Source organism: Lagopus leucura, unplaced genomic scaffold (genome assembly GCF_019238085.1).
Source record: "Lagopus leucura isolate 7727_CA_CO unplaced genomic scaffold, USGS_WTPT01 Super-Scaffold_100004, whole genome shotgun sequence".
In the NCBI taxonomy this organism is placed as follows: domain Eukaryota; kingdom Metazoa; phylum Chordata; class Aves; order Galliformes; family Phasianidae; genus Lagopus; species Lagopus leucura.
In genome coordinates, this window is record NW_024962264.1 from 28,724,971 (window position 1) to 28,747,221 (window position 22,251).

The following is a 22,251-nucleotide window of genomic DNA, read 5'->3' on the forward strand; positions in this document are numbered from 1 at the left end:
AGAATTTTCTTCAGATAATCTTTGAGAGGGGACGATGTGGTGTCATTGTTGCTTTTTCTGTAAATTGAATTTCCAAAAAGTGCTTCAGTGCCATGCTGAAAGTCTGCTCTGTATGTGCTTAGGAAAGCAACTTAGTGTCAACAGTGAAGCAAAGCATTGCTGGCTTTTATTCTTTCACTCCTGCCTTAGAACTGTGGGTATGGCTTTGTTTTGGCTTTCTTCCTCATTGCACTTCTTTCCAAGTTTGCTCAATCTGCCTACTTTGCATCTGTTTCTACAGTGACTAATTTGTATCTCCTCCAGGGCTTCATTCTCAGATCCAGTTCTATTGTACTTCTCGCTCTCTTTTTCCATTTACTGCTCTAATGTGGTGTCATGGAGTAAATTTCTGCTTGTGTCCCGATTTTATGCAAATTTATTTTCATGTGCATGACAGAAAGGTAGACAATTATATATTGATTTTTACAATTTTGTTGGATATCAATATTTGGATGTCAAGGAGTTGGTTATCTTGTCCTGTCAGGATGACTAAACCACTTTTGTGAAGCAGCTACCATGACTTTTCCCATCCTTTTTTCCAGGCAGGATTTTTCTTTTCGATCCTCAGGCTGTATTATTAGGCACTCATCAGTGCTAAGTTGCTTGCTGCTGGTAGTCATGCAGTGCTGTTTGAGTGGCTTATTATCATCTCAGTGCTGAGCATCAGAATGTGTAGGGAAAGAAGTTTAATTTTAGAAAGTAAGATCTAAATACGCTTTTAGTCTCTCCCAATTCCTCTTGACTTCTAGAGAGTCACTACTTCAAACAGCTGTAGAAGTTGAGAACTAAAAATTTCTGGTTTGAGGCAAATGCATCTCTGGAGCCAAGCTGTCTCTGGATGCTTATGTGCTGCTCCTACTGGAGGCCAGGGCCCTCCTGCCTGCAAAAGCAAAGCAGATTTTGGTGCAATGTAATGGCTTGAGAATGAGCACTTTGTGAGTTGGCTCTTCAGTTCCTAGTGCTTATGTTTAAGACATAATTGAGAGAAAGTAAAATAAGCACGGCGAGCTTAGCATTCACTTGGCTTTTCATGGAGCAGAGTGTGTGTGCTTACATTTTGAAATAAGTGACCTGAGCTATATATCCATGACAGTCCATATTGCTTAATAAGTCTTGCCCATCTCCTTCATATTGCAACCTCTGCTATACTTTGTTATTCAAATGGTGTTAGCAAATCCCCAGTGAACACATCTGATTCCATGCCAGTTTTCTGTGAAATTCTTTATGGTTAGACTGGAGGCTAAAGCAGCACATGTCAGATCAATGGCCACAACTTGAATCATCCTTAATTTTAGGAGTACAGCCTCCATGTCATTCTTCCTTCTTCTATTCTTATAGAAGCCTTTTATTGGAGAAAGCTCAGCTTGGTGATTGTGACCCTTGTCACGCTGTTCTATCTCTTCTGTCTTTGTTTCCCTTTTCTATATGAAGAGCAGCTGTTGTATTTATTGGCATCAGTACCTCCTGCAACTAGTTTTGAAAGCTGCAGGCATGGTGAAACAGCCTCAGTTGAATGGGCTCACATTAAGTCAACGTGTTGCACCTTCCTGATGGAAGTATGCCTTTTCCATCCTCTGTAACTTGTGGTGTTGCTTTGGGCAGTGTTTCTCCCAGGCAAGAGTGCTGCTGGCTGAGTGCAAGAACTAACTGAACAGCATGCTCCTATAATAGTAGGCTTTTAAAATATTTTATAGGGTATTTGTATGGGATGGCATAAGACTAAATAGAATTGCATGGCGCGTTTTCCACAAAACTCGCTATAAACCTCTAACAGAGCGGAGCCTGTAGAAGCCTAGTTAAAAAAGAGATCCTGCTGAAGTGAAATTTGTCTTTGTTGTCACTTGAATAGGTTGCAATGCAGCAGCATAAGCAGGCCATACTATTTCTTTAATCTTAAAATACAGTAGAAGCACTTTGTAATATTACATATTGCTTAACTGAAAAACTGACAATGTACAAGCTTAAATTATCAAAGGTCATCCTTTCAAGCAGATCCACTGTTTAGAAGCAACCTTTTCAGGGTGCTTCCCGCACTTTCCATCCTCTCTATAGGAGAAGCAATTCTGCAGAAGTTAGCAGGCTTTAGCTATGCTGAGTGCCCTGAGTTTGCTGTCTCAGTCAGTCTAGTGGTTGCTCTCCATGTGATCGGGTTCAAGCATCCTCTATGGGAAGTCTGAATTCATAGCAATATTCTTGCACTGAGGGGTAAGTAAAGGATGATACTTATCCAAGTACTCATGCTCTGTCAGGAGAGAAGTTGATAGTCTTCAGTGTGACCTTGACCTGTGGATCAGAGAAAAAAATTGTATTTGTTATTTATTTTTTCATATTGCCTCCTGAAATTTGGAAGATCTGTAAGTCTGTATTAGAAGAGGGGTTGTTTGGGTTTTTGGTTTTTTTTTTTTTTTTTTTTTTTTTAATTATAAGTGGTAATTGCAATATGTGCCTTGGCATGTGCACTACATTGGATGTTGATTGCTTATTCACCAAAAGGTTCGTGAAGAGCACAGACATCTGACACTTCTGTTTAAAGAAATTGAAAATTTGAGAACTGTTTTATGCTGAATTCAGGTGTAAAAACTACAGACAATTCCTTCTGCTGATGAATAATGCTGATTTTCCTGTTGAAATGTTGTACCTGTGAAATTTTACCTGAAAGTGCATTTAATAGCTGAATCTTAACTTTTCCATATAGAAGTGTATAAAGGAAGTAACGATAGAATCAAATTCCACCCTTAATTTGAGCTGTGTTAGCCTGGAATATAACATTATTCTACTACTTTTTCCTTCTCCGAAAATGAATATGTAATTACATCACTTGGTTTTACGTATATTCCCTACATTGTTTAGCACGCTTTACTCAAATGGATAAGATATTATCTAGGTAATCCAGCTCATATATCTTCAGCAGTGTAACTTGTGCATGGAATTATTCACCAGTGGAACCTGTAAGACTGAAATAGTTGTATTTTAGCAGGACCATGTGTGAGTTTTCAGTTGTGTTTTCAGTGAAAACTGCATGTTTACATGCAGGTGTATTTTTGCGACTCACTGGCAACGAGTAATGAGCAATTGCATTAGGTATTACTCCTGTTGTACATTGTTTTGTTAGTATTATTTTCCTTTCCTTTTCTGTTCTGTTAATCTGTTTTTATCTCAACCTCAAGGGTTTTACCTTCTTCAGATACTCTCCACTGTCCCACTGTTATGTCTGCTGAATTAGCCACAACAAGGTGACTGAACACAGGACCTCGATGGGCAAATTTGAGAGTCCTTGTTGGAGGTTTGCATGAAGGGTTTGCTCAGCGAAACTGGTTTTGCAGACTCCCCAGCTCAGCTCTTTTGTGCTGGGTCCTTATGGTGCCTAATGATGCCTGTCATGGTTTATCCCTGATACACATGCTTTCTCCAAAGCTCTTCTTAACAGTATGTTTGTGCAAGGCAACCTGGAGATCGGTGGTAAAGTCCTGCATGTCACAAGTTGCTATTGGCTCAGCTGAGCCCCTACATGTGCTCTGTAGTGCAAATGGTGGAGTCAAGTTTGTAGATCGGATATTGAAGAGGGAATCAGCAAGGCCCTGTATGCCTTTCTTCAAGTAGAAGTGTGTAGACTGGGGACTTGTTTTGCTCAGTAATCATATATGAATGAGAGAATGAAAGGAGTTTAGTTTGAGCCACTTCAGGCTTCTTTATTAGTTTATTACTTCAACTGTAAGAAAACTTACATACATTTTTGCCCCACAGAAAATGGTAGTGGAAGATGGAAAGCAGATTTCAGATCTTCCTCATCATTAAAGTTGTGAGACTGCGAATTCTCACTTTTGTTTTCTTTTTTGTAATGACTTCCCAGAGTTTTGGACAAACAGAGCTCTGCAGAGGAATGTTGTTACTTGTTAGCCTCAACTTAATCAGTGATTTATGCCCCATAGCTTTAGAAGCACCTAATTTATTTAGATAGGATATCCCATTATCCCTAAGAGAAAGAGGATGTTGGAAACAAGCTGTCTGTCAGCATAGGAAAATGCACTTTTGATGTAAATGTCTCATCAGCACAGGTCTGTCAACTTATGTTTTCGGGGAAAAAAATTGGATATTTTCCTCTTCCACCTCTCTAGGCAATGGTGAATCATTAGAAGTGCCTTTTGTTTGTTTACAAGGAGGCTGACCCCATGAGATCAGAAATGTCATGTGTGATAGATTCAGTGACAGATGATCCTTTGTTTGGGGCTCTACTTGAAAAATGGTTTCATTTCTGAAGTAACACCTTCAGAAATTATTTAGTGCCTTTTCTCTTTAAATTATGAATCTATTGCAGCAGGGAGAATGCTCAGCAGAATTTGTCTGTGGGAGGAGGAAACCTTCTCATATATCAGTAGCACTAATACAGCAAGCAACCTCCCAGAGGGTACATCTACATGGCCCAGCGCTGTTCTGCAGAGAGATACCCACACTGGCCCAGAACAAACTGCAGCAACGCAAAATCATGAGCTGATTTATCTTTCCTTTAACATATGTGTATACCTTATGTAGCTCAGATAAATACAGTATAGAAATGATTGCAGATCAAATGATGCCGCCAGAAGCTGGGCTGCTGGGGTCATATATGTCTTGTGTTCACTGTTAAGGACTGAGTTGAGTCAGAAAGAAAAAAGATGGCATGAAATGCGTGCTTTAGTGTTCTCCTCTCCAAGAGCTTGTGCTCAAGGATCTTGCAGTGGGCAGCAGCATGGGGAAACCTACTAAATGGAGCATAACACAGCATAGATGGCTACAGACATAAAGTAGTAGTAAAATCCACACTGAAACATCAGCTACCACTATAACTGTTGCCTGATAGCAGCGCTCTGTAGGCACTGTTGCAGTGAAAGTAGGTTACATGATGAGATAAGGGAGTTGGAACTTCCAAAACAGGATTTCCTTTGGAAGATGTTTTATGTCCTGCAACGCTCAGTTGATTCATTATGAACAGTTCAAAGAAGCTCAATATGCACCATACGGCAACTGCAGTGCTTAGGACCACTGTGTGGTTATTGGATATATGCTAATGACAATAGTAGAAAATACAGGTAAGCCTTGAGAACCTGCCACTAGATGTCTTAAAGTATTTTTATTACAGTGTGTTATCTTAATATGTGTGTTAGAGAGCGTTTTGTTTATCCATCAAGCTTGAATTGTCTTTACAAAAGAGAGACAAGCTAGTCTGCTGGCATTATCTAGAAATTAGGTAATATTAATTATCACGAAAATTGATCTTTAACTGCTCCCTTTTGTTTTCTACAGCACAAGGCGATCTTGCGACCAAATGATTGTAGATTAATTCAGTTGTACATGAGTAGAGCTGTGCTGTTAAAACAATGCTGTTTGGAATTTACACTCCATTGTGCATATTGAAAGCATTTAAAAATAGGGAAGTCTAGATCACAATCTGCTGCAGCTAATATCAGCCCCACATCAGCCACGAGTCACTGGGCAGCAAAGAAGGCAGCACAGCACAAACATTTCCCTCCGTGTTAAAATTCTTGTTTGCCACGTAAGTGGGAAAAGTATCATCAAATGATGTTTATAGCTCTCTAGAGCTGTATGTGCTTGGAAATAGGTCAGCGCTGACTCTTCTAACAAGACTTAAGCCTGTTAACAAAATGTAAAGTGTGGTTCTTATTTAAAAGAAATATAATATAAAACTGAAGCAGCAATTGATCAAGTTCTTCCAAATGAAAGTTGACTGTGAATATGTGCTGAAAGTCTTTTGCCTTTTGAAAATCTAACCTAGACAATTAATTTCAATAATTACTATCAATTCTGTCTGCGGGCTGGGGGATGTGCCATTTTCTGTAGGTCTATTGCATAAGCTACTGTGTTCCTATTCAGTTCTGCAATGCCCTGACTTTACATAGATAAGCTATTTCCCTCAAGTGCACTGTGATTTAGAATTTTTGACGTTGGGAAGACCCTAAGATTACCAAGTCCAACTATCTGCCCATTTCAGCCATGCCCACTAACCATGTCCCTGAGTGCTACGTCCACTCTTTTCTTGAAAAAACTCCAGAAGTTGTGACTGCTTCACTTTACCTCCTCCTCCTAAGATCTTAATTGCCCTTTCTTGTGACGGGACTGTAAACACGTTACTTGCTAGTTTTTATTTTTGATGGCAGTTTCAGACCTCCACAGCCACTAATAGGCATAGCTCTGAAATGGGCTCTCTGCCTCAGTTCTTACTGCTTCGAGTTACTTTATTCTCTCAGCTTCTGTACCTGGCAACATTTAAAAAAAAAAAAAAAAAAAATTAGTAATGATTTTGGCCTACTCTTTTCACGCTTTGAGAGTCGCCTATTGGTTTTTGTTTTTTTTCTAGTTATCTCATTGTAATTTCTGTAATTAAAATTGAACAACCTTTAGACTAATTTTTTTTTTTTTTCATGGAAGAGAAGCTATTACGGTAGGCTTCTTTTTTTTCCCCCAAGTTTAGTGTTCAGAAGTAGGAAAAAATGATCTAAAAAGCTACCCCAAAGCTCTGAGCTCATCTCTTTGAGGCATTCTCTAGTTTCACACTTGATAACACTGGGTGGTTTCACAGAATCGCAGAATGACATGGGTTGGAAGGGACCTTAAAGCCCACCCAGTTTCCCTGCTGTGGGCAGAGCTGCCACAAGGCCCAATCCCTTACAACTGTACCCCTGTTCCCACACAACTGCTGCAGGCTTGCCCGTGTGCTGACGTATTTAAGGCAGCACTGTTTTTCAGTGTGTGGACAAGCACACACTAGCAGAATATATGCAAAGAAAATGGTGAAGACAACCGATACCAAATTCATGAATTATATTATCAATACCCTATGTATGGAAAGAACTATGAATTGCATTACGAGATTAAGAATGATTCTTTTTCCTTTCTGGTGTTGAATGAAAAAAGCAATATATGATCTGAAGTCTGGCTTTGATATTTCACTCTATTGTTCTCTTTTTCAAAGCCTTCTTATAACCAATAAAATTCATGGATTTGCTGCATCTTATTCAGCAAGGAGTCAACTTAAATACTAATATGCTGCTTTGGCACCAAGTGAAAGAAATTGATTTAGAAGATGACAGTGAAGGGGCCGTGCTGAAATGTGTATAGCCGGTAGTGTCATACTTCCTTGGAAGGCATTCAAATTGATTTCTCATGGAAAAGCGTTCCTGTGGAGCTGTATCAGACCAAAAAAAAAAAAAAAAAAAAGCTTCCTTCCAGAAGTGCTGATCTGTCCTACAGGCTTCCACAAGCTCACTGCAATAGTGCCATCCTTTGCTAGGGTCAGTACGCTTTGACACCACATGGATATGTCAGTGCAGCCTGCTCGAGGTGGCCCTTGAGGACACTTGGTGTTGCTCTTAGCCTAAGCAGCTAAGGGACAGCCTGTTGTTTGTCCCTTTTTCCCTGTGCCTGCACACAGGGACAATGAGATGACTGAATCTCTGTCCTCGGGGTTTGAAAAAGTGCCCAGAGAAGAAAGATTAAAACAACTTGCTGCTGCTGCACGTACATTTTAGTTCAAAACGTATCTGATTTAGATAACAGAATTTAAGATGCAAGTAGACTAGATATGCATCGCTGCTCCTAAACTGATTCATGGCCATCCCGATGAGCTTCTGGCTTATAAAGGAAAGGTCAAATTTCTGAAGGAATTCAGAGGATTTTGTGTCAAGAAGCTTATTTTCTAGTGTCAGCCTCAGTGAGAAGTTGCTTTTTTAAGAGGAAGTGCTGGTCTGCACTGCAAGGGATTGTGGAAATGGTTTAAGATACTTTTGCAGGAATTTCAGTATCAACATGCACATTAAATAAAAGTTATAAAGGGTTTCTGACTCATACAGTGGCCAGTTGTCCAGAGAGCCAGGGGATTCCCTCCGAAAGCAGAACGTTTTGCTAAGTCCCTTTTTGTCAGGAAAGCCTGCTAGTTTGAAGAGTACAGTTGAAGTTCCATGCAGTTGGATTCTCTAGGTGCTACCTAGAGAAAAGGTGATTATAGAGCAGTGAGATTAGAATCTCTTTAGAAACATGCTTGTCAAGTTATATTGGCTGCAGGTTTCATGTTCCCAAGCAACAAGATTGCATGTGTTCTTTAATACAAAGAAGGAATAATATCATAGAATGGAAATAGAGCAGGTGAGCATGAAGGTTTCCCAGTTGCTGCCCTTCCCTTCTTCCCTTGTCTGTGGAAGAAACTCCTTAGAAGCAGTTGCTATATTTTCCCCAGCAGTCAGAGATTAGTAAGCTGCTAACTTGCAGATTTCAAGTCTTCTGCAGTTGCTTCAGAAAGATCGGTTCCTTCAAGTGGAGGAAATTTTGTGTATCAGTTCCATGCTGCTGAACTCAATGTTGCTTCAGAGTTCATTATTTGGGGGATTCATTATCTATGTAGTGTAATGCTTTTGCTTGTGTGTGTTTATCTGCAGCAAAATACACTTGAAAGCACTCCTGCATTTTCAATTAAACTGCTCAATTCAGGCGCCTGCATCCGTTTGGATACATAGTTCCCTTTTTCCTTCCCCCTTGTTAGGGATGCGTTCTGCTGTTTAGCTTACCAAGTAATAACCCATCCTCCTCCCCCTAAAAGGTTCCTGTTTTTATTGTATAAGCTCTGAGAACTGTGCATCTGAAGGCTGGTTGATAGTGAACCCAAACACGCAGTGTCCCTCTGGTACCGGCATCAAGCGTTTCTTTCTTAATAAATGTTGCCGTGTCCTCCGACTTCAAAGCATGTTTTGTAGGTGGCTGATGTGTGAGCACGTTTGAGCAGCTGTATTCATTCTGTTACGAAAAGAGAAATTAAGCTCTTAATGTGGTCTGCTGGAAAAAGCTGTTGTGAAAAAAAATATGTGAGCACTATGACAAAAGGTTTTGGATTTTCTGTCCTGCTTTTTCCTCATTTGTTTGAGGGAATTAAGAGAAAAATAGTTTTAGAATGAAATAGAAGTGCAATGTATTCAGTTAGATGGCCTTTGAAGGGGACTTTTTCTTTGCTGTTTCCTTTATTTTTCCCTGAGTTTGTTGCTCCTTATCTCATAGTTTCTCTTATCTTAATCCATGTTGATAATGATAAAAACAAGAGCATAGGTGAAGAAAATGAAAAAATTAAACCCTGAAAACCTTAGCTATCCTATCTGATGTATACTAGCATAGAATTTCTTTTAGTTTGAAATAGTTTGCCAAAATTATGTATCTTTAAGCTCTAAAAAACATTTTAAATGACATACTATCACTTCAAAACTTATGTTAGTTCCCAAAAGACTTACCTGCATATCATTGCAGTCAACCCTACCCATGGGCAAAGCAAATGAGATGGAAGTGTACCTGGATACATATGCAAAAGGATAACATTGCTTACACTATAGTTTATTTTATAACAAAGCACTCTGGTCATTTATGAGCAAATGGAATAGTGTGTTAAGAGATAAATATGGAGATAGATACAAAATTTTCAGTTGGGCAATTATTTGGGTATAACACCAAAGAGTGTTTTTCCTTTAGCAGCAAGTAGCATTTTATTGATTTTTAGTAGCCTTCTGTTTCTGAAGTGTTACGAGGAGGAAGATTTATATATCTTCAAATTATCTGGCAGTCGTCATGGGGGATTTAATGTCTCTATAGGTGTGATGTCAACAGGTCGGGACAAAATGCCTGGAGGATTGCAGTCTGTATCTGTGCAGCACCTGTGCCATTAGGATTTGGGCTCACCCACACTGCACAAAGTCACTGCTTCAGAGGCTGACAGGCAGCAGTGGCTCTAAGCCCTGTTTTAGACAATCCATTGTCAAGATTTGGGTATTAATTAATTTTTATGAACCTTGGAACATGCAGTGTACTTGGAAATTCTGCTTTTGATAACAGTATTTTGTAAAGTAAACAATAGAAGCAGATAATTCAGGAAATGACCTCTACTTGGTAAAATACATTTTTCTGACTTAGTATTTGAAAAAGAATAACCTCAAAAACAGCCTTTTTTTTTTTTCTTTTTTTTTTTTTTTCTGACTTCTACTCAACACATTCGTTTGCACCTTGCTCTGGCTTCACTACAAAAACATTTGATCACTTGCAGATCTGACTTGACACGTTCGCTGGGCAACAGGCTGTCCCTCAGTTTTGCAGAGGCTAGTGGTTTAAATATCACAGAAAAAAAAAAAAGATACAAAAATAAGAGGCATCACATACAGTAAATGCAGTGCTCATGAAACTCTGGTTTTGTGAGTATCTGCCTGAAGACTGATCAGCGATTCCTGCTTTTCATTCAGAACACCATCGTCCCCTTGGCATCCTCTTGTAATTTTAAGGCAGCAGAGCTGAGCTCTGGGCTGTAGGTGCTACTTGGGACGCTCAGATCACTTTCCCATTTTGCTCTGGTGCTGTATGATGTATGATAGTAGAGGTGAATGAATTGCATATTTTATTTAACAAAGACAAAAATGGATTAGTTAGCAAGGTACTGCCTGGCCCGAACGATTGGGAAGTACTAGTAGTTTTCATTATCCCTCAAGAAATCATTGACTATTTTATGTGGTGCAGTAATGTATTATTCATAGACAATTTCATTGGTAACATTATTGCAGATTCTCAGTGCAATGAGAACGTACATAAAGTCATAAAATCCTTAGGAGGAGAAAGATGGGTGATCTCCCATAAAAATAAGAAACGTGCATCTGCATATACACAGAGGACTATGGGTCTTTGTGGAATCAGGCAAATGCCTTTTAATCATGGCACTGAGTCTTTTTCTTAAAGCATGCCTGCAACTATTCCTTATAATCCACTCGTCCCTCTCAGTTTATTAGTGATAAAATGTGGAGCTGAAATGTTCTCTGCCTGAAGCTGAATCTTTTCAGTCTCATCATTAGCAGTTTGCCTGTATTTATTACATAGAGAAGTATCTGCAGTTCCAAGCAGAACTTGGGACATAGGAATACATATCTCAGTAAGAACCATCTCCACTTGTGGTGTAGACTTGTGAACTGAGACCTTGTGACGGTTATATTGAGCATAGTCTAAAAGCACACTGTGCTCTTCCTTATTCATTTTGCACTCTTTTATGGTTGCCCTTGAAACCAGGCAGCGTTGTTATCCAAGTGAGATATGTTGCAGTTACAGCTTGCTGTGCTGTGTAGGGCGCTTTGGAAAGCTTTTACCACTTCATAATTTAAATCCATGTTCGTGCCTCTTTAATTGGAAAATTGTATGGAACAGACATTTGTGTGTGTTTGTACTGTTTAAAAGTATTTTTAGTTACCGAAGAAAACACTTTATGGCAAAACTATATTTCAGTGCCCTCAAGCTCCATGTTCTCATAGTGTTTGTGTATGGTTTGCATTGTGGAAACTATCTAAAAACATTTTAGTCCCCTAGTAGTGTCTTGGCATATTGAAATCTCATATGAAGAATTCCAAGAAGATGGGTCTACAGCTCTGTAGTTCATGGTCATAGAATCACTCAAGTTAAAAGAGACCCTTAAAATTAATCTAGTTCAATCTCCTGCAATGAATAGGGACTCCCATAGCCAGGTCGGGTTGCTCAGAGACCCATCCAGCCTGACTTTGGCTGGTTCCAATGACAGGGTGTCTGTCCACCACTTTTCTGGCCAACCTGTTCATCTCATGGTCAAGGTGATGCAAAAATAGTGACACAGTGTCTTGGAAAACTGTGTCAAGACTAGGATGCCTGTTGGCTCTCCTTTCAGGCAGCTGTGTTGTTCCCAAAGACCTGTGGCATTAGTGTGTAGTGACTTCACTCCTTAATTTAGAGCTGAGCCAAGCAAGAACAGATTATGGATTTGCTGAGATCCCTAAGAGTAACCTGATTCTTGTATTTCACAAGTGAGTTAACAGCAAGGACAGAATGCAGCCTACACCTTGGCTGCTAATCTCATGGGTCCTGAAGCTGGGAGCCACCTGCCTTAAATTGAACTTCACTGATCACAGCACCATCTCCTCTCAGAAGCTATCAAACTGCAGAGCAGGCAGCTATTGCAACTCCTACTTCTGGGGCAGGAGGAGAGTCAAACCCAAGTCTGTGATGAAGGAAGCTCCATAGCATCTATCAGAATGTTAAACGATAGGCATTTCTTGTCCATGTTCTGATAATTAATAGACTATGTGAGATGGTGTGGGAAGGTGCTTCATATTTTGTGGTAGTCAAGGCATTGGGCTGGGGAAAAGAGGGGGAGAAGATCTCTACCCCTGGAGCTCAGAGACCTCACAGTCAGAAAAAGCTTCAGATCATATAAGCTGCGGAAGTACTCTTCACCAGCACTTTTCTCCCTAAAATCTGTAAAAGGCAAAAGTTACCGGTGGTAATAATGGGAAAAAATAGCTAACGTGTATATGCGTATAAAAAGTATTTTCTCTACTTTTTAGAAGCATGTCTTCATCTCTTTTTTTACATGGAGCATGACTACATTAGTATTGAGGAACAACTGGTTTTGGTAGCAGGTTCTGCTTTACAGCAAAAGGCTGTGGCTGCACAGCAGTGAGCCTCTAGCCCAAAAGTGAAATTGCACATCAACTCTGGATTCTAATAAGGGCACGACCTTCTTGCCTAAGGAGAGGAAGATTGCCCAGGAGATGCTGTTCCCTGCTGGATGCTTTACATCTTGCCAGTCGCCGTGTACAGCTTTGTCCCTCCTTTGCAATCGGCAGCGCTTCTGTTGCTTCTCCAGCACCAGTTTCATGAGCTGCAGGTCTGACTGGATGTGAAGTTCTAGCTGAATGATAGGGAAAGGTTTTGCAGGCAAAGCAGTAAAGAAAAATAGCAGCTACACTCCAAAGAAATCTTGGGATACAAGTGAGATTATCAAAGTGAAGCTTCAGGTGTCCGAGAGAAGGGGATGTGGGTGGTGAACCCTGTGCACTTGAATGGTGAATGCTGGCATTCACAGCAACTGGAGCAATGCCTGCATGTCTGGGCAGGTTTTTTCACTCCTGATAAAATGTAATTATCACTGCATTAAATGAGTTTTAAAGGCTCAGAGGCTGAACTTGGACCATAGGATAAAGCGATCTGGAGAACTGGTGGAATCAGTGCATTTATTTTTGTGTTGTTGGAGTCCAAATGCTTCCTGAAAGCAAACTGATTCATGTTGTAGTATTTTGGAATGAGGAGACAAAGAAGAGCCTAAACAATATTAATCTCGTTTTGATTCTAGAAAATCTCGTTTTATTTAATGGCATCATATTAAAATTATAATGGAATATACTACTGCAGTCTAAATGATTTCATAGCATAATGTTTAGATCAGTCCATAGCAATTCTGCTTCTATGAGAATGTCACGTTTAGTTCTGCTTCTTAATGGATTCGGACTTTGAAAACTCAAAGTTTTTGATGAAAATAGTTCATCTTTTTACTGACAGTTCTCATCAAGTGCTCCGTATCTGGCAAAGTTGCTTCATCACACAGACTGCAGTGTTCTGCACCTACCCCAAATCTTTCTTGGTTGGGGTAAAAACTCCATTCAGAAGAGGACTGTTTTTTTCATTGTAAACTGTGAAGTGGAAAGGAGCAGTAATTGCCATAAAGTTTTCCCATGTCTACTGTAGTACTAATTCAGGCCATATATCTTGTAGTAGGTGCTAACAAGAAGCATATATATATAATAAGTCTGACATATTTGTGTTCTAACAACCTTAAACTTCAGAGATTCAAGCCAACTTCATTAGAACAGTGGGAGAAAATGTTAACAAGTCATTTTAAATTGAGTTGACATACATATATGCCTTTTGACTGAATCACTTACTGTTGTCCTGGTAATTTAGTTTGGGTCTTCTGGCACACGGAGTGAATGTGCAGAGGAAGGAGTACAGCATTCTTAGAAGCTGGTTTTTTTTTGTAGTACAATTTTACTTCTTCACTATATATGTGTGTGTATTTATGTATGTAGGGAAAAGTATATACTTTCAAATACGCAAAGTACTGTGAAGCAAAGCTTCAGGTTTTGATGCTTAAGTTACTTAGATACTTCACTTCTTTGTCGCTGAGGAAGGTGGTAGAGTTTAAATAGTTCTTCTGTCTGTACTTGAATATCTGTGTAGTCTAACAGCTCTTTACTGGCTTCTTTCAATTATATTTGGAAGAAGTGTAAAGGCATCAAAGGGACTGCACTCCTAACAGTTTTGGGTATTAGTGGCTCATATTGAAGCCTCAGTTAAGAAAATCTAATTCATTATACACAGAAGAGAAACTGGTCAACTTACTTTGCCGGTTCCTAAAAATCTTTTCTGTTTCAATATACCCAATTTATACAATGCAGTGTGTGTCTATGTGCACCGTCTGTGTATTATAGACACTCACATTGTTCACTGAAATGCTTTCAGAAATTACACAAGGGGGAGAACAGTTAAAGCAGAACCTCAGCTCCATCTGCTGGCTACGTGGATTAATAAGTTAAAGATGCTAAAATATGTCTGTGATTTGGCGCTTTGTTTAGTGAACAAAATAGGTGTATCATACAGATGTCACCTCCCTCAAAATCATTATGATGTATAAAAGAAAAGCTTCTAATCTTTTGATTGCTGATTTTTATGGTAGGGTTTTGTTTTCCTTTTAGAGAAAGGGGAGGTGGTCATGTATTTTCTGGACATCATGCCATTGGAGATAATGAGGCTTTTCCTCAATTGTAATAGTTTTGTGTTGTTGTTGTTGGTTTCTTTTTTTTTTATAAAAAAGAAGGAAAAAACAACCAACTTATAAGAAATTTCCCTCCATCTCACTCCATTATCTCAAGAGTAATAGGTAGGGCTTTACGAGAAATGCCAAATACTGTCTGAATTTCACTGTTCTCCTGTTTTGTAACTCTCCATGATCCCCAGAACAAAGCTTGAAGCTCATTCTAAGAACAGAAATGCTCATTAACTGTCTAATACAAGTATTTTTCCCCTATTCTAACCAAAAGTGAAATAGTAAGTGTGGATATTTTCTTGCTTTACTGCTATTTCTCTGCTTGTATGAGGCAGAATTTGGGTGTAGATTTTGTTATGCAGGCTGCTCTATAGTTTGAAATTATTCCAGATAGACTAATGAAGAGAATTCTGAAATGAATATCTGATCAAAAATTAGTGTTGGAGCTGTCAGAGCTGTTTTGGTTTGTGGGATTTTTTTTTATTTTATTTTTTTTTACCACATTTTTAAAATTAAACCTCAATATGCTTAATAAAGGAACTCTTTTGTTCAGCAAATGCAAGCCTGGCTTCAAGTTTTCAGCAAAATGAGTGATGCAAATTGGTAAAACAGCTCTTTGGTGAAGCTTGAATTGGTTTGGATCAGGAAGCTGTGGCACTGAGCTGCTCTGTCAGAATTGCATGAGCATGAGGGACTGGAACCAAGACAGTGAGAATCAGCATTGTCATGCATAAGGTGAGCAGAGATTCTCTGCTGTTCCCCATTGTGAAATGATACTTACAGCACTACTAAAACTTTGGGCTGATTCATGTCAGATAAATGCATTCTATGCTGAAATGGGTTTTCTTCCAAAAAAGTTAAAATTGAAACAATTAGATACTACACATGGTACTTAAAATTTTTCTTCTGAACCTTAATAATTTGAATAACAACAAAATCATGTTTTTGATGATTTTTCATTTTATGACTGACAAAATATATGTATAATTTTTTTCACCCCTATTCATCAATAATCAGAATACATGTTGGCTTTTTTAGACTTTTAAATCTTGTTGTGCATGTATCCATGAACTTGGTAACGCTTTACAGATGAGATGCTGATTGGAGTAAGAAATTGTGAGGTAGCCTGATGAGGGGAAAATCAAGTTCAATTTCTTCAGCAGGTACCTGCTGAGAGAAAAGTCCAAGGTTGTGGCATGGAAGTGATAATCTGAGAGTGGAATTCACATACTCCTTGCACCTGCTGTAGTCCTTCGGGGCTTGCTGCGTCTGCTGTACTGTAACATTCACAGTGCTGTTTGTGTTACAAGGGATGAGCAAACCTGAGCCTACACTGGCAAGGAATGGGAAAGAGTAGGTCAAGGCAGTGCAAAGTACAACAAACTTGGCAAAGTAGAGTCCTACAAAAAAAGAAAGGCTTGCAGAAAGTTTTAGCTGTTCTTAATACGTTCAAGCTGGCTGTGGAAAGCCGGTCTTTCACAGAAGGGTAGTCTCCATGCCTCGTGTCACACTTGCCCATTGTGAGACATCTGGGAATGGAACAGTCGCATATTCACTCCCTTTTATACTTCACACGTTCCTATTTCTAGTACGATGAAGCATTTTATATAGCCACAAAGAGTTTTATATGTCTTAGTGACATTTAGCCTACATATTCTCCTCTACTCGATTTCCTGGTGAACAAGCTGTAAGCTGTATATTTGCATATATTAATGCTTTGTCACCTCTAACTTCAGGCAGAAGACAATTTCAGGCAGAAATACCATCTTGTTTCTGTCAAAATACTTGATGCAGGAGAATACTTGAAGGGAAAAAAAGCACGTAACATTTGGAAACTTTTAACCAGTTCTTCGCACTGCATGTTTTCCTGCCTCAGATTTTTGTAAGAACGCTTTAAGATCTCAACTGAAAACAGTTTTTTTGTGTGTGAGGGACTGAGAGTATTAATGATTAAAGACAGCCTTTCTCTTTAAGCTGCATACACTTACGGTAGGCAGATGTCAGGAAATGCCCAACCTACTTTAGGAGCTGAAGCAAAAGTCACAAGGAATGCCCAAGGTCCATTGATGCTTGTTTGTCAGAGAGAAGATTTAATCCTTTTTGCCATAATAAAGACGATTCATTCTTTGCCCCAGTGTAATCATACAATCATATTGGGTTTGGAAGTGATCTTAAAGCCCACCCAGTCCCAACTCGCTGCTGTGAGGTGGTTGCCACACGTCAGACCAGGCTTCCTAGTACCCTATACAATCTGGCCTTCAACACCTCCAGGAATGGGGTATCCACAGCCACTTTGTGCAGCCTGTTCTGTGCCTCACCACTCTCATAGTGAAGAATTTTTTCCTTACGTCAAATTGAAACCTACCCTCTTTTCATTTTAAAGCTATTCATCCTTGTTCTGTCACTACATTCCCTGGTAGAGTCTCTCTCCAGCTTTTCTTTAGGCTCCCTTTAAGTGTTGGCCACTGTGAGGTCTCCTTGGAGCTTTCTCATCTTTAAACCAAACAACCCCAATATTAAGTTACTTAAAGCTGAGGTTAACTAAAATGTTTAGTCTATTGCTAAGCAATTAAATTCCAAAAAAAAAATCACAAGGGCTTTCTTCTTGCAGTTGTGAGTGATGTGCTCCAGAAAACGTGCAAAAGATAGAAGCAAAGCCAATGCAACAAAATTGTTTCCCCCTTCTGCTGCTTATGTCATTACTCTGGATTCTGAAGGCATGTTGACATCTGCAAAGGCAGTATTTTCCTAACAAACCAATAAGTATGTATTAGGGAGCAGCAGAACTCTTCAGTGCTTGGTTGATTTTTTGTTTGTTTTATTCAATCTCATGAAATCTGTGTGAACTTTCCGTGGCATTTATAAAACAAAATCCAAATCAACAAGAGAGCAATCATGTTTGCATGCCTCTGTATGCACGTTAAAGGGGGGGGGGAGGGGTAGGGATTACAAAGCCAGGTATTGATCTAAGGAGCAGGCACTTCAACTGGAAGGATCCACAAAGCATCTCTGTTTTATGTCTTCATAGAGGTCCTGAAACATCAAATTGTTAAGGACACAGTAAATTTGTAAAATATTTGTTTTATAGTGAAAATGGTCTTGCCTTACTGTTCTGTATGAAGCATGGAGAAGATGATGCTTTGACAAACAAATAAAAACACAGCACCTTTACCATCCCTTGTTGCTGTTTTCCCTGGTACAGAAGCCTCTTCATTCTTGGTGGTGGTGGTTGTTTCACTTTTGCAAGTAGGAAAACAGAAATACAATGTCAGAACTCTCCATAGCATCACATAGTCTTCTGTGGTGACTGCAGTATTTTGTAGTGCTTCTTTACAGCATCCCGTAGAAAAATATTGGCTACAGATCATGGCGATTATATAGCAGCTGAAGGAATATTCACTTTCTGGTTTAGCAGCTAGCTAAAAACTAGACTTCTCATCTTATTTCAACCAAAAAGGGCAAAATCAATCATAAAAAAGAATAGATCTTCCTCAGTCGAAGTGTGTTTCTTAATTGGAAACTTTTGTGGCAACAGCAGCGGACAACAAACTTGGTGTGATTTTGACGTTCTGCAGTTTGATCTGTGGAGTTTTAATGATTGTATGTGAGGCAACATTGATTTTGTTGTTGTTTATTTTGCTCCTCTTCTGTTTTTCTTAGTCATCTGCTATGGCATTTAAACATACAGATACAAGATGAAGTGTTGTTCAATCTCGTTGCAGCTGTGCCCCTGTCATACCATCCCTGTTTCATAGAATCATAAAATCATTTGAATTGGAAGAGGGCCTAAAAGGTCATCTGGTCCAACTTTCCTGCAGTGAAAAGGAGCAGCTACAGTTAAATTGAGTTGCTTGGAGCCCTGTCCAGCCTGACATTGAGCATCTCCAGGGATGAGACATTCTCACCATCTTTCTGGGCAACCTGTGCCAGTGTCTCACCACTCTTACAGTAAAGGGCTTCTTCCTTATATCCAACCTAAATCTCTCCTCTTTTAGCGTGAAACAATTTCACCTCCTATCTCCTTTGGTGTTGAGTCCAGGAGTCAGGCTGCTGACTTAAGCATGTAATGTAGGCAGTAGGAGCAGCCTTTTGCTGCTCTTGGTGGTTATTTCTTGTGAGGCTTACTGAAAGTACTTATGTTGGCTTAATTATAGCATCTGTAGAGGAATCTTTAGTGTGGACTTGGTGGATTTCAGATATAGAGCACCCTGGAATATTTTAAAGAAAATTATAGAATCACAGAATGGAATATAGAATAGAAAAATAGAAATATATTGGTTTATGTGCTTGTAGAGGTAAAGGGAGAAGAGAACAGTTAGTGTGGCAGTTTGGATATGTCTTTCTCACTGTTGTCTGCAGAGCTCTTGCTAAGACTGGGCAACCTTTCCATCCAAGCTGTGTACCTTGCACCTCTAGCAGAACTCATTAGATGGAGATGCCCAAGCACCCTATTAAAATAAGTAACTACATTAAAGCAATAGTATCTCTGCTTTATAGACAGAGTCACACAGTCACTTCTATAGAAAAGTAATTTTTAAGAAATACTAATTTGGTAATTGGCGTACTATGCACTACTGTGCATATTCATGGGCTTTTGCCTAGTGTTTATTTAATTGAAACATAATACAATTCATTATTTGATCTTTGCTTCTGAAAATTTTAGGTGCTACTCTAAAGAAAGCTTTAGCCAGGGAAAACAGACCAAATAGTCAAAATCAACTAATGTGAGCTTTTGGATGCTGTGTATTTGTACTGTACTGGTTGAAAAGCTGTTTTTATCATCCTTCCCAGGAGCAGCTTGTTATTCTGAGCAGTAGTATTTGTGCTGTTGTCAGTGATCGCATTTGAGCTTTGTCCATGTGTGGTGGCTCCACTCCTCCTCTCTGAGACTGCCCTATTCAAAGGTGCTTGTGAGCTGTCTTGGTGCCCATTTACAATGCCAGAGACACCTCTCAGGGAGCTTTTGTTGAAGACCAGAAGACAAAGTACAAGGAAAGGTATCCTGCTCAGAGCTAATGAATTTGGTCATGGCTTAATTGCAATCAAATAGCATGAAAAAAATGCAAGAGGCAGCAGAAAAAAAGCTAAAGCAGAGCACCTGGTATCAAATGTTCAGCTGAGAATTAACTATTGATTGTGGAGCGCATGTCAAAAGCCAAATTTTATTGTGTGCCCTACAGTGATTTCTGTGTTCAAAATGAAATCTGAGAAGCAGGCACTTATTTGTTTACCTCTATATGTTTCTGCTGCATGTGTGACAAGAAAATAAAACAGTCATGAAATATCATTAGTGTTTTCCTTTTGTTGATTACTGAGTTTCTTTAGCTGCAGGAAATACTAGGGAGAACTTACGGCTCCAACCTTTAGTTTAAAATTAATGTAATTGTTGAGCTTAGGGATTATGAACAGCTGTCTGTATGTCAAACAGTACCAAGCAGAAAGACTTTACAAAAACAAATAAACAGAAAAAACACCTAGTAAGTCTGCCTTGCATAAGTGAACTTTTGCACAAAAAGAGGAAAAATCTGCTCTAAAAAGGGAATGTGTGCGATAGCAAATTTGAACAACTGTTGAAATTGCTGGTACAAGACTTACACTGTAATGAAGTTATTGCTGGGGATTCACAGTAAACACAGCGTTTATTTTATTTAACATACAGAATTATAGAATGTGTTTGCAAGCTGTTCTTCTCAGTTTTGGGGACATTTTTACTCCTGACTCCAATGCAATAATTCTGCTAGCTTTGGTGGCAGTGCAATCTACCTTGCTCCACATAGACATCAGTAATACTGACAAGCCTGATGAGAGCTGTTTCTTTTCTGCAATTAAATCATAGCACCTTCATCTTCTAATCCTCTTTTGCTTGAAAATTTCTTCTTGAGTTATCATCTTTCAGAACAATGAAACAAGAGGACTTGGCTTTATGTTAACTTTTGGAGCTGCTGCCCCTGCTGTTCATAACTTTTCAAGCAGTGATTTCAGTGCCATTGTCTTTGCCTCACTTCCTACCGTCTACAGTGTCCTGCCCTTGAATGAATTCTATCTGTAGAGACTTGGGAGAAATTATTTCACTCAAAACTGTGAAATCCTTCCCTTTATTTTCTTTTGAAGGTTGTTTCTGATTTTATTATATGACATTTCTATTCTTACAGCATCTTTCATCTGATTAGCATCAAAGCATTCTGTAAATCATGACTATTTAGCCTTCTCAATAGTCTCAGGGTATTTTTGAGAAAAAAAAATATTTTGCTTAGCTTGTGGTTGAACGGCATCTGCTTTTGAGATGACGTACAGAAGATAAGGTGGTATAACAGCTTTAGACAGAACTAAAAAAATAACTGGTGGTGGTTGGCTAAAGCTCTGGCAGAAAGCTGATATACAGGCAGCGTAGAGTTTTCCCGCCTCTTTTATCTGTAAAACTCCAAAACTCCAAATGAAACACAGGAATGGGGACTGAGCAGAAATTTCAGGCAACTGTTGAACTAGAAAAAGGGTAAGTGGTTGGAGATATCAGTGTTAAGCCTGGGGCCATGGCTAGCTTTTAAGAAAACCAAGGGGCAATGGGGGACTGGCTTCCTCACTGACAGCAGATGAACTGGGTTAGCAGAACCACTGTCAGGATCTGTGGTCTTTGAAAATCTTCTGTGTATTTATACTGAGAACTGAGAAGTCTGATAGCTCACAGGAGGGTTGCTGAAGATCTGGTAAACTAAGCCAGCCATGCAGGGAGAAAGGCAAGTGATCATCCTTCATCAGCAGTGACATGTTCCTATGAAACCTTTCAATTCCAGCCCTTAGCTGTTTCTAATGGAAAGAGTTTGCTGGAAAAGAGCCTACTCAGTTTTAGCTCTAAGCCTTTACAGATATTTGCATGTGCTTTCTGTTTCACGCCAAGGAACTGTCAAAAGAATATCACTGAATCCTTAGTGGCAGGAAAAGTGAACATGCACCGAGCCTTTGTAAGCTTGGAAGAGCACATGGGATTATCAAATACCGATCTGGTTAATCAGCTTGTAGGCCTATCTTTCAGACACCTTCAGCACCCGTGTCAGGAATGACTGTTTAGAGAATTCTGTGCTCAAAATAAAGAGACCACATTTCTGAATGATTCAGCACTCTTTGGGAGATATCTATTCCCCCAGCATCATGAAGATATGTACAGGGTCACCTGGAAGAGCATGCTTTGGTGCAGTTCAACATAGGTGTGCGTCTCATTCAGCCTTCAGTAACTACATTCTACAAGATGGTGCCAAAATCGAAAGCGATATGCAGCATGGAAGAATAATGATCGTATTTGCTTAACATCTTTTACAACAATAGTTATGTCACATAATTTTAAGCGAATCTCGTTTGTTAGAGGCTGAGCCTCTACATTCAGTGCTGAAGGAATCATGAAGAATTTGTGTAATTGGCGTCATGTGTGAAGGTTGCTGAAGCATTGGGAGAGGTTAGATCTGCACCAGCAGTGATCTTATTGCCATAGTTACAGCGGTGATTCTCCTCCTCCCTAAAGTCAGTAAAGAGTATTTTCAAAAACCTGAAAGCCTCTCTTAGAATGCAGACAGCTGAACCGCTGCATT